Raw genomic sequence first — 12,025 nt, 5'->3', positions numbered from 1 at the left:
TATGAAAGTGAATTAGGTGTCAAATTAAACTTATTTTTATGCTTTATCTGATGGGATAAATTACAGACTTGATTTTTAAAATCTCAAAATTTTGTAACATTGCTACAAAGATGGCATATTACCAAAATTAACAATCTACCATACAATTCTTTTTAAATCCACAAAGCAAAAATCTTAGCCCCAAAATAAAAATGATTTATAGCAAGCAACTTTAAATATTAAAAAATATGCATTTTGAAATTGAAAGTTACATTTGAGTAATTTATATTTTAATTTCTACCTTAATCATGTTTGCCTTTCCCGCTGAGTTTCTCCAGCATTTTGTGTCTGTGTATATAGTCCAATCTATATTTAATCACATACAATGTTTAAGAAACTAATTTAAATATTCTCTCATCCTGTCAATAAGAATTTTATAATGAAGGCAGACACAAAATGCTGGAGTAACTCAGCGGGACAGGCAGCATCTCTGGAGAGAAGGAATGGGTGACGTTTTGGTTCAAGACCCTTTTTGGACGTTTTTGGTCGGGACCCTTCTTCCCACGTTTCGGGTTGAGACCCTTCTTAAGAATTTTATAATGTTCCAGTCTGCTCAGAAACATTGATTACATCATAGCTTCTGAATTACTGGAATCTCCAAGAAATGTCACCTGACCACAACTGACGTCACAAAAGGGAAGTTCACACCCCAGCAGCGGTTGAGAAGCTTTCTTCAAGAACAGTAGTTCGTATAAGACAAGAAAAACATACCAATAATCTACTTGCAGGTGTACAACCTTTGAGGTTTCTGCGCTACTTCGATCACCTATTTATTCTTATGCGATTGTCATCAAGTATATGCAATGCAGAGATGGGTAGATATTCGGATGCTGAAGGGAAATCAGCAGGGAAGTGCCCCAGAATAGCCACAATATTGTTGAATGATGGCACAAGCACCACCATTTAGGCAGTCAAGTACATTAAGTAACAACCTTAATCTTAGTATCATATTCTCTTATTATCTATGCAATGTCAGAGCATGATTTGTTTGTCATTATGTTAAGTGAACTTAGCTGGCCAACTGTGGGCTGAGGTACTGTAGCCTGTTCAGTTCAAGTACTGGTCATAGAATCAAATGTGCAGAATTAATTCATCAAATTCATCTCTGAAGAAGCTCCGCTGACCTTGCAATCTTATGGTTATTACTTGGATCACAGCAATTTCTTAAAAACAAAGTGTATAAAAGAGCTCTTGAAAGCATTGGCAGTCGTGACTATGTAGCATGCTCAGTGTTCTGAAACATTGTTCTATATTTCCCATCAGATGTATCAAACTAGTATTCATTTTCTACTGTGACCTATCATTTTTCTAGCAACCAATCAATTAAATTCTGGTAAACATTTTCATACCAAACAAAAAATATTCACAAAGCATATCCAAATGTAGCTCAAATAAGTATACAAAATAACTTACACAAAAATGAGTTGTTGGAAATGCTAACGTCACAGCTAGGAAGGTACCAGACATTTTAGATAAAAATCTCAATATGTTTGAAACACAAAGAAAGTGAGGCAGCACATGTAGAAAGGGAAATAAAATAGTTTTTTGTTTTTAACTTATAGATCCTTTACCAGAACTTGGAAAGAGGGAAGGAAGATAGCTTTAAATTGTAGAAAAAAATGGGAATGTATGGATTGGACCAGAATGTGTGCGTTGGACTCAGGCCAGGGTTACTGCAAAGATCAAATGTCAATGGGGTAGGCAGAGGGAGACAAAATGCGATGTGTTGCAATAGCTGATTGAAGTCAATGAATGAATTCTGATGGGATTACATCGTTACATTCACAAACTGAGAAAAACAGATTTCATAAAAGTCCCAATATTGTTGCCAGTGATTCAGACTTTCTCTGCCGGCAACTCTTTCTCTAGCGTAATCAAGAAAAGGCAAGACCTAACAGGATGGAGGGATTTTTGAACATTTGTTTGCAGTAAAATAATTTGGAATTCATTGAAATTTTATGGCATTATGACATTGTTTTTTTTTAAAGAGCAAGCTAATTTTATACCATCTTCCAGCACTTAATTTGTCACCCTGTAGGTCATGGCTGTTGGGGAGATGCACATCCTGGCACTCGTCAAACATGGCAAAGGTCTGTGCCTCCTCCATGCTTCCAGACTTTCAATTCCAGACGAAGATAGACATAAAATGTTAGAGTAACTCAGCGCTGGAGAGAAGGAATGGGTGACATTTCGGGTCAGGACCATTCTTCAGACTGTGAGTCAAGGGAAAGGGAAATGAGAGATATAGACGGTGATGTAGAGTGATATAGAACAAATGAATAAAAGATACGCTAAAAAAGTAACGACGATAAAGGAAATAGGCCATTGTTAGCTGTTTGCTATGAGAGCGAGAAGCTGGTGCGACTTGGGTGGGGGAGGGATGGAGAGAGAGGGAATGCAAGGGTTACTTGAAGTTAGAGAAATCAATATACATACCACTGTTGTAAACTGCCCAAGCAAACTGTGAGATGCTGTTCCTCCAATTTACATTTAGCCTCAATCACTTTCAATTCCAGACTCCTGATATCCTCTGAGGGATTTTAAAAAAAACTTTCCTCATTTACCCCCACTAAACCATCCACTTCTACTTTCGGACCATTCATCTAAATAGTTCCTTCCAAATTATTCTTTGTTGTGCTTCATTGTTTTATAATCCTTAATTATGCTCCCATTCAGTATCATTGAGAAGGAAGGAAATAACTGCCAAGAAACAACAGCAACCCATCCAATCTCTTTCCCAAAGTTTTCCAGACCTGACAATATCCACGTAAATTTCCCACAAAAACCTCCCCAAGGCAATCACATCTTACCTGTCGTGAGGTAACCAGAACTGTGTAAAATACAACTGGCGTGGCCTAACAAGCTTATGTACAATTCCAGTCAAACTTTCCTGCTCAGTCACCAGAGAATTATTAAGCTGAAATATTTGATAGTGGAGATGTTAATGGGGAATGCTAAAGCAGGATTTTACAACAGTAAATGCAGTTAGTATAATAACTACACAAAGATTGTGTTTTTGGCAAAGAATAATTCTACAATAAATTATCCCAATTACCCACCCTTTTCAACAAAACAACCGAACAGATTTTCAATTATCCCCAATTCATACTTTGTGGAAGGATGAATAAAAACACATTTCCGTATCTCCTCAAAGGCAACTTTATGATAATTAATTTCTCCTAGCCGTGAGAACTAATTCAAGATGCCCAGATCACAGACCTCTCAGTACTTGTTAAAAACGTCCAACACAGCTACATTTACTTGCTTCCAATACACTAATGCATTGTGCTGTGAGATTAAAAGACACATGTTCAGATGGACATGTTTATTTTTGTGCATAATTCACAAAAAATCAACATGCAGGTAATTAGTTAACAAGTAGTTAGTAATTAATTTACTTAACAATTAATTGTTAACATATTTAGGAAGGCAAATGCTAAACTGGCTTGAAAGCCAGAGGATAAAAGTACAAGAGGAAAAGTAACTTGCTCCAATTACAAGTCCCTGGTGGGATTGTACATGGAATATTGGATAGTTGTCTGGTCTCCCTACCCAAGGGAGGATTAAAGGGAGCACAGAGGTTTGGTATTTGATTCCTGCCATGGAGGATTTATCATAAGGATTGACAGGGCAGATTGGAAAATACATAGCAAAACATCGACAATCTAAGGCACTTGATGGTGTCGACGTGGAGATGAGGTTTCCGTTGCCGGCGCTGTCGAGCGTCAGTTATCCGAGTCAAACAATTATGGACAAAAGGACACCAAGTGCTGGAGTAACTCAGCAGGTCAGCAAAAGTCTTTGGAGAACATGGATGGGTGACATTTTGGGTCGAGACCCTTCTTCAGACTGATTATGGGAGGGGAAGAAAGCTGGAAAAGGAGAGAAGCATGACAAAGCTTGGCAGGTAACATAGGCCATAGGCAAGGGGGATTTTCTGACAGGCAGATAAAAACAGTAGGTGTGATACAGATTTGAAGAGTTGTGAATTGTGAAGCCAAGTGGAGGAAAGTAGGTTGGGGGGGGGGGGAGAAATAGGTGGGAGTCCTTGAGGGGTGGGAATGGAGGGGAGGAGGGAGTAGTTAGAGATAACCAAAAATTGGGAAATTCAATGTTCATCCCATTGGGTTGTAAGTTACGTCAGCGTGGGAATGGGAGTTAATATGGTTAGCAACAGGACGATCAAATAGGCAGTCCAAGCCCAAGTATTCAGCAAAATGGTCGCCAAGTCTACTCTTGGTCACACCGATGTACAGGGAACACCAGATGCAGTAAATAAGGTTACAGGAGGTGCACGAACTTGTTTCACTTGGAAGGGATTCTGGTGTCCTTGGATGGAGGTGAGGGTGAAGGTGTTATATCTCCTGCAGTTTCAGGGGAAAGTACCTGAGGAGGGGGTGGTTTGGTGGGAAGGGATGACCAAGCAGTTACAGAGGAAGCGGTCTCTGCGGAAAGGATGTGACTAGGTGTAGGATCACTTTGGAGGTGATGGAAATAACAGAGTATGGTATATTGGATATGGAGCTGGTGGGATGAAAGGCGAGGACCAGGTAAACTGTATCCTTGTTCCATCTGGGGGGAGGGGGAGCAAGATCAGAACTATGGAATACAGAGGAGACACCACTCTTCCAACACGTCCAGGCACCAAAGAGGTGAAAATCCAGAAATAGCTTCCTACATGCAGTTCAACCCCTGAATGATAACCACTGCACCTGTATGATAGATGCGTGGGTGACACACACCTACAATCAAAACCCACACACTGACACTATACCCTGAGGAGTCCCTTCCACTGGGAGCGAAATAGACATGGCTAGTCTGGCTCTGCCTCAACCGCCTCAGAACACGGGTCGGAAGCCCTCATGCAGAAGTGGGGGTACAACAACCATGGACCAACCAAATGTGACTGCGGGGAGGCAACCAAAACTATGGAGCACTTACTTACCTGCTCCCTCCTCCCAGAGCCCTGCAAACCAGAAGATCTCAAGGTTTTCAACCCATATGCCAGAGCCTGCGTTACGAAATCTATAAATTGTGAATAAGATCATATATTTTAAATTCAGGATTCTCCGTATGCTGACCTTTAACTGTTCAATCGGGGTTTTTACAGGGCTAAAAAGAACTTAAGAAAAGAAAAAGAAAAATCAAATAAGGACTCATGTACCCTCGATTCCATTTTGGGCAACTGAGAAATCATGGAGATCACTGTACAGCCTGCAAGTGAATATCTTGATAACCAATTCTCTTTTAAGAAATTCCATATGGTATCCTAACAAATCAACATGAAAGATCATCTAGAATATTAACCGTTGCATTCATCAAAAGCTGCATGACAAGCATTTCTAATAATTTGTTCATATTTTAGGTATCCACATCTCAAATATTTTTGTTTTCCATACATGTATAATTCTGCCCCATAATTAGATTTTCAATACACAACCTCAAAGACATTTGGTTGTGCATATTAAGATAAACATTACAATTAAATATTTGGAAGCAGGGACAGAAATCGCTGTCAAAACATGGGGGGCGACACAATTCCTTGGCGCCGCGCGCACATACACATGCACGTGAGGCTTTGGTAGCTTCAGCCGTGCCCTGTGGACGATAACATCGGGAGCTGACCTGGTTGGTGACCGACTCCAGCAACAGCAGCTTCATCCGCCCTGAATCGTGGGGCTTGAATCGGCCCGTTTGCGGGGTGTTTCATCGCTCGGCGCAGCTTAAAACCGGGTACGGGATCTTCCATCGCCCGGCGGGGGCTTCAACATCGGGAGCCTCGATCACCTTGACGCAGCAGTGACTGCGGGGCGATGGAAAAATCCCGCGGCCAATTTTAAGCCGCGCCAAGCCGGGTCGGGCGATGAAAGGCCTGTGAACGGGCTGATTCAAGCTCCGCTCCATCATCTTGGGACGACAGATGGCACAATGGGCTAAGTGTTCGGCTGGCAACCGGAAGGTAGCCGGTTCGAATCCCGCTTGGAGTGCATACTGTCGTTGTGTCCTTGGTCAAGACACTTCACCCACCTTTGCCTGTGTGTGAGTGATTGGTGGTGGTCGGAGGGGCCGTAGGCGCAGATTGGCAGCCACGCTTCCGTCAGTCTGCCCCAGGGCAGCTGTGGCTACAGAAGTAGCTTACCACCACCGAGTGTGACTGAGGAGTGAATGAATAATGCGATGTAAAGCGCCTTGAGTATTAGAAAGGCGCTATATAAATCCCATCCATTATTATTATTATTATCTTTGCTCCACCAGAACGTCTCCCTCCTCCAATCACCGCGTTCTATCCTCAGTCCCACCCCCTACTTCCATCTCTGACCGACACCTCCCTCCTCCAAACATCGCGCTGAATCTCATGTTCCCCCCCCCCCACTGCCTGCTGACTGACGACTCGTCCAATCGGCGCCCTTGATCATCAGTCCCACCCCACTGTCTCGCGGAAAGCGGAGATTTTTTAATAGTTTTTTTCACCGAATTACAAATCATGGGGATGGGGGGGAGATTGTCCCCCACCTCTCAAAACATGGGGGGACGAAGACGTGCCCCCCCCCCTCCCCGGGATTTCCGCTCATGATTAGAAGGCACAATTCTTTGCCTAATGAGTAAATACAAGATGGTTAACATACAGGCTTCAAGGAAAAAGATATTTAAAAGTTACCAACTATGAAGCACAAGTTATGCAGCTATTCTACATGAATAATTCCGTGCATCTCTGCCCTCAAACCTGTCAAGTGCCAATGGATAGAACCAATAACAATGACAGAAGGAAAATGGCAATAAAATATTGATCTAAGCAATAAGGCCACACGCACAAAAAGCAAGATACAACATTCAAATTAAGAAATTAAAGGTGACAAATAATAAAATCTTAACTCCTCCAAAATGCATGAAGTTATTGCGCATCACTCCCCCACTTACCTACAGTGCCCTCCATAATGTTTGGGACAAAGACCCATCATTTATTTATTTGGCTCTGTACTCCACAATTTGAGATTTGTAATAGAAACAAACCCCATGTGGTTAAGTGCACATTTCCAGATTTTAATAAAGGTCATTTTTATACATTTTGGTTTCGCCATGTATAAATTATAGCTGTGTTTATACATAGTCCCCCCATTTCAGGGCACCATATTGTTTGGGACACATAGTTTCACAGGTGTTTGTAATTGCTCAGGTGTGTTTAATTGCCTCCTTCACGCAGGTATGAGAGCTCTCGGCACCTAGTCTTTCTTCGAGTCTTTCCATCACCTTTGGAAACTTTTATTGCTGTTTAGCAACATGAGGACCAAACTTGTGCCAATGAAAGTCAAAGAAGCCATTATAAGACTGAGAAACAAGAATAAAACTGTTAGAGTCATCAGCCATACCTTAGGATTACCAAAATCAACTGTTTGGAACATCATTAAGAAGAGAGCTTACTAATCGCAAAGGGACTGGCAGGCCAAGGAAGACCTCCACAGCTATGACACAAGAATTCTCTTTATAATAAAGAAAAATCCCCAAATACATGTCCGACAGATCGGAAACACTCTGCAGGAGTCAGGTATGGATTTGTCAATGACCACTGTCCGCAGAAGATTAAATGAACTGAAATACAGAGGCTACACTGCAAGATGCAAACCACTGGTTAGCTGTAAACATACGATGGCCAGGTTACAGTTTGCCAAGAAGTACTTAAAAGAGCAACCACTAGTTCTGGAAAAAGGTCTTGTGGACAGATGAGACGAAGATTAACTTATATCAGAGTGATGGCAAGAGAAAAGTATGGAGCACAGAAGGAACTGCCCAAGATCCAAAGCATACCACCTCATATGTGAAACACTGTGATGGGGGTGTATGGTCTGGGCATGTATGGCTGCTGAAGGTACTGGCTCCCTTATTGTCATTGATGATACAACTGCCGATGGTAGTAGCATAATGAATTCCGAAGTGTATAGACACATCCTATCTGCAGAAGTTCAAACTCATTGGCTGGCAGATCATTCTACAGCAAGACAATGATCCCAAACATACTGCTAAAGCAACAAAGGAGTTTTTCAAAGCTAAAAAATTGTCAATTCTTGAGTGGCCAAGTCAATCATCCGATCTGAAACCAATTGAGCATGCCTTTTATGGTGCCCTGAAATGGGGGGGGACTATGTATAAACACTGCTGTAATTTCTACATGGTGAAACCAAAATGTATACAAATGGCCTTTTTTTAAATCTCACAATGTGAAGATTTGACCAAGTTATTTTTTTTTCTATTACAAATCTCAAATTGTGGAGTACAGAGGCAAATAAATAAATGACGGGTCTGTCCCAAACATTATGGAGGGCACTGTATCTTTTCCCTGATCAATGGGAATTTCGTTTGTTTAGAAATATAGATCAACACAATTGATGAACAATTCCAGAGTTGTATATTTTAGTTTGAAAATATTAGTTCTTTCTAATGTATGATACTGCAATGCAGCTAATAAATCAGCAGAACGTTGTAACAAACTCAATACACGGATGCTGCAAGCCGGCTGCAGTGGTAATAAATATTCTATCTTTAAGATGGCAAAGTTTACTAAATGAACATGGAACCTTAATAATTCGCTTAATGGCAGCCATTCGTTTCCAAGTACCGAGGAGTCATTCGTGTTAATACATCAAAATATTGACCTACATAAAGCCAATTACGCAATCAGTTAAAAATCGTAATGCATTAATTTCAACAGTGCTTTGATCGGAGATGCTATAACGGAACTCGCAAAAGGAGAACGTGAAACCCCGATGCCTTTCGACTCCAAATGTGTGCGGAAACCCAGCGCAGCAGAACTGTCTGTTCATAATGATCACAGGTCAGGGGGAACATGCCGGTGAAATAGGGCAGAAAAACAGACCAGAATACTAATTGGTCCTAGTGAATGAATCAAAACTGTTTTTAAAACATTGTAATAAAAATCAGAGGAGCAAAGACTGAAGTGACAAAATGCTCCCAGGGCGATACTTGGTGATTTATATAAAATGGGGAGGGTTTGGTTCAGGAGGCTTGTGCTAATTTGAAGAGAGCAGATCTTCACCCTGCTGAGAGCAGGCTGCTCCGCCAGGCCGCGGCCGAGTGTTTTAAGCGACCGGGGCCCAAGGGGAGCGCCGGCCTTGCAGGCCCCGATGCCTGGGACTCGCGTACAGCGCTAGGCCGCAGAGCCCGCCTCCCCCCCGCCCGCCGACAGCGGCCAGCGCGGCCGGGCTGCGCGCCCTCCCCGCGGACAGTAAGCTCACGGCCCGGCGCAGGCAGGCAGGCAGGCGGGCCGCCCGGACCCCCGCATTACTCGGCGCTCTCACCAGCTCAATCCGGGCAAAGAGACAACGTTCAGTCGAGGCCGCACTCCTCACACCGCCACCACCATTGTTAGGCGGCGACAAGCGGAAACAGGAAGGCGGCTACCCGGTCCCACCGTGTTCCCCGTCCCTCCCTCCAAACCCTGCCCCCGTCCTTCGCAACCGGCTTGTCGCCGGGAAACGTTCCGACTTCCGCTCGGCAACAGGTCACAACAAATGGAAACAACCTCATATTTCGCTTGGGCAGCTTAAACCCCAGCAGTGTGAATATTGACCCCCTAACTTCTTGCTTTTCCTCTCCCTCCATCTAACCTCCCCTACCCTTGGAAAATATTCTGGCAATCTATCCTGTCATCATGCTTTAACCTCTTTGAAGTCACAGAGTGATACAGTGTGGACACAGGCCCTTCGGCCCAACTCGCCCACACCGGCCAAAATGTCCCTGCTGCCCTAGTCCCACTTGGTCCATAACCCTCCAAACCTGTTCTATCCATGTACCTGTCCAACTGTTTCTTAAACTACCTCCTCTGGCAGCTTGTTCAAGCTCAGCACTTCAACTCCCCCTCCCATTCCCAATCCGACCTCTCTGTCCTGGGTCTCCTCCATGGCCAGAGTGAGCAACACCGGAAATTGGAGGAACAGCACCTCGTATTCCGCTTGGGGAGTCTGCAGCCTGCGGGCTTGAACATTGAATTCTCCCAATTTTGTTAGCCCTTGTTGTCTCCTCCCCTTCCTCAGCCCACGGGCTGTCTCCTCCCATCCCCCAGCCCTCGGGCTCCTCCTCCTCCTTTTTCCTTCCTTCTCCCCGCCACCCCCTATCAGTCTGAAGAAGGGTTTCGGCACGAAACGTTACCTATTCCCTTCGCTCCATAGATGCTGCTGCACCCGCTAAGTTTCTCCAGCATTTTTGTGTACCTCCTCTGGCAGCTTGTTCCATACACCCACCACCCTCTGTGTGGAAAAGTTACCCCTTGGATTCTTATTATATCTTTTCCCCTTCACTTTGAACCCCTACTCTGGGCAAGAGTGTGCATCTACTCGATCTATTCCTCTCATGATCTTGTATATCTCTATAAGATCTCCCATCATCCTCCTACGCTCCATGGAATAGAGACCCAGCCTACTCAATCTCTCTGTAACTCACACCCTCTCGTCCTGGCAACATCCTCATAAATCCTTTCTGAACCCTTTCAAGCTTGACAATATCTTTCCTATAACATGGTGCCCAGAACTGAACGCAATATTCTAAATGCGGTCTCACAAACGTCTTATACAACTGTACCTAGACCTCCCAACTTCTATACTCAATATTCTGAATGATGAAGGCCAAAGTGCCAAAAGCCTTGTTGACCACCTTATCCACCTGTGACTCAACCTTAAAGGAACAATGCACTTGTACTCCAAGATCCCTCTGTTCTGCAACACTACCCAGAGGCTTACCATTTACTTAGTAGGTCCTGCCCTTGTTCGACATCCCAAAATGCAACGCCTCACACTTCTCTGTATTAAATTCCATCAACCATTCCTCCACCCACCTGGCCAATCGATCCAGATCGTGCTGCAATCGTTTCCAACCATCTTCACTATCTTGATAATCTTGCCCTGTATGTTCTCATCCTAATCATTGATGACTAACAGTAATGGGCCCAGCACCGAACCCTGTGGCACACCACTAATCACAGGCCCCCATTCTGAGACGCAACCTTCCACCATCACCCTCTGCTTCCTTCCATGGAGCCAATTTGCTATCCATTCAGCTATCTCTCCTTGGATCCCATGCGATCTAACCTTCCAGAGCAGCCTACCATGCGACACCTTGTTGAATGCCTTACTAAAGTCCATGTACACAACATCTACAGCTATGCCTTTATGTTCAAGTCTTCAAAAAAAAAATCAATCAGATTTGTGAGACACGGCCTCCCACATACAAATCCATGCTGACTGTCCTTAATCAGCCCTTGCCCGTCCAAATGACTGTATATCCTATCCCTCAGAATACTCACTACTACCAACTACAGATGTTAAGCTTACCGGCCTAAAGTTCCCAGCATGTTACCTGCAGCCCTTCTTGAAAAGAGGCACAACATTTGTCACCCTCCAATCCTCTGGCACCTCTCCTGGATTTAAGGACGACTCATAAATTTCAACCAGAGCTCCCGCAATTTCCTCTCTAGTTTCCCGCAATGTCCTCAGATATATCTGATCAGACCCCGGAGATTTGTCTACCTTCAAATGCGACAGTACCTTCAGTACTTCCTCGACGGTAACCCTGACTGCTCTCTTGACACTACCAGTGACTGCTCCAATTTCCTCCGTCCTACTGTATTTCTCCTCGGTAAATACAGAAGAGAAATACTCATTGAGGACCTTGCCCATCTCCAGTGGCTCCATACAGAGGTGACCTCTTTTATTCCTAAGAGGTCCCACGCTCTCTCTAGTTACCCTTTTCCCCCTTATCTATCTATCTTCTATCTATCTATCTATCTATCTATCTATCTATCTATCTATCTATCTATCTATCTATCTATCTATCTATCTATCTATCTATCTATCTATCTATCTATCTATCTATCTATCTATCTATCTATCTATCTATCTCTAGACCAAGTGCAGACCCGTTGGGTCTGTTTCCCCAACGGCGTTTGCGGGGGGGGGGGGGGGGGGGGTGAGAAGAGGGG

At 43.7% G+C, this 12,025-nt stretch overlaps 1 protein-coding gene across 1 annotated transcript in view; it reads right to left on the bottom strand.

Annotated features, from left to right (window-relative positions):
• rlim (ring finger protein, LIM domain interacting) overlaps nt 1-9,490 on the bottom strand; it is a 51,258-nt gene extending 41,768 nt beyond the window's left edge. The window contains exon 1 of the mRNA XM_033030142.1: nt 9,351-9,490. The gene's annotated coding sequence lies outside the window, so the exon portion shown is untranslated. The remainder of the gene's footprint in view (nt 1-9,350) is intronic.
• Between the last annotated feature and the right edge of the window lie 2,535 nt (nt 9,491-12,025).

Source organism: Amblyraja radiata, chromosome 12 (assembly GCF_010909765.2).
Source record: "Amblyraja radiata isolate CabotCenter1 chromosome 12, sAmbRad1.1.pri, whole genome shotgun sequence".
Lineage (NCBI taxonomy): Eukaryota > Metazoa > Chordata > Chondrichthyes > Rajiformes > Rajidae > Amblyraja > Amblyraja radiata.
This window is presented reverse-complemented; position numbering and strand designations above follow the sequence as displayed.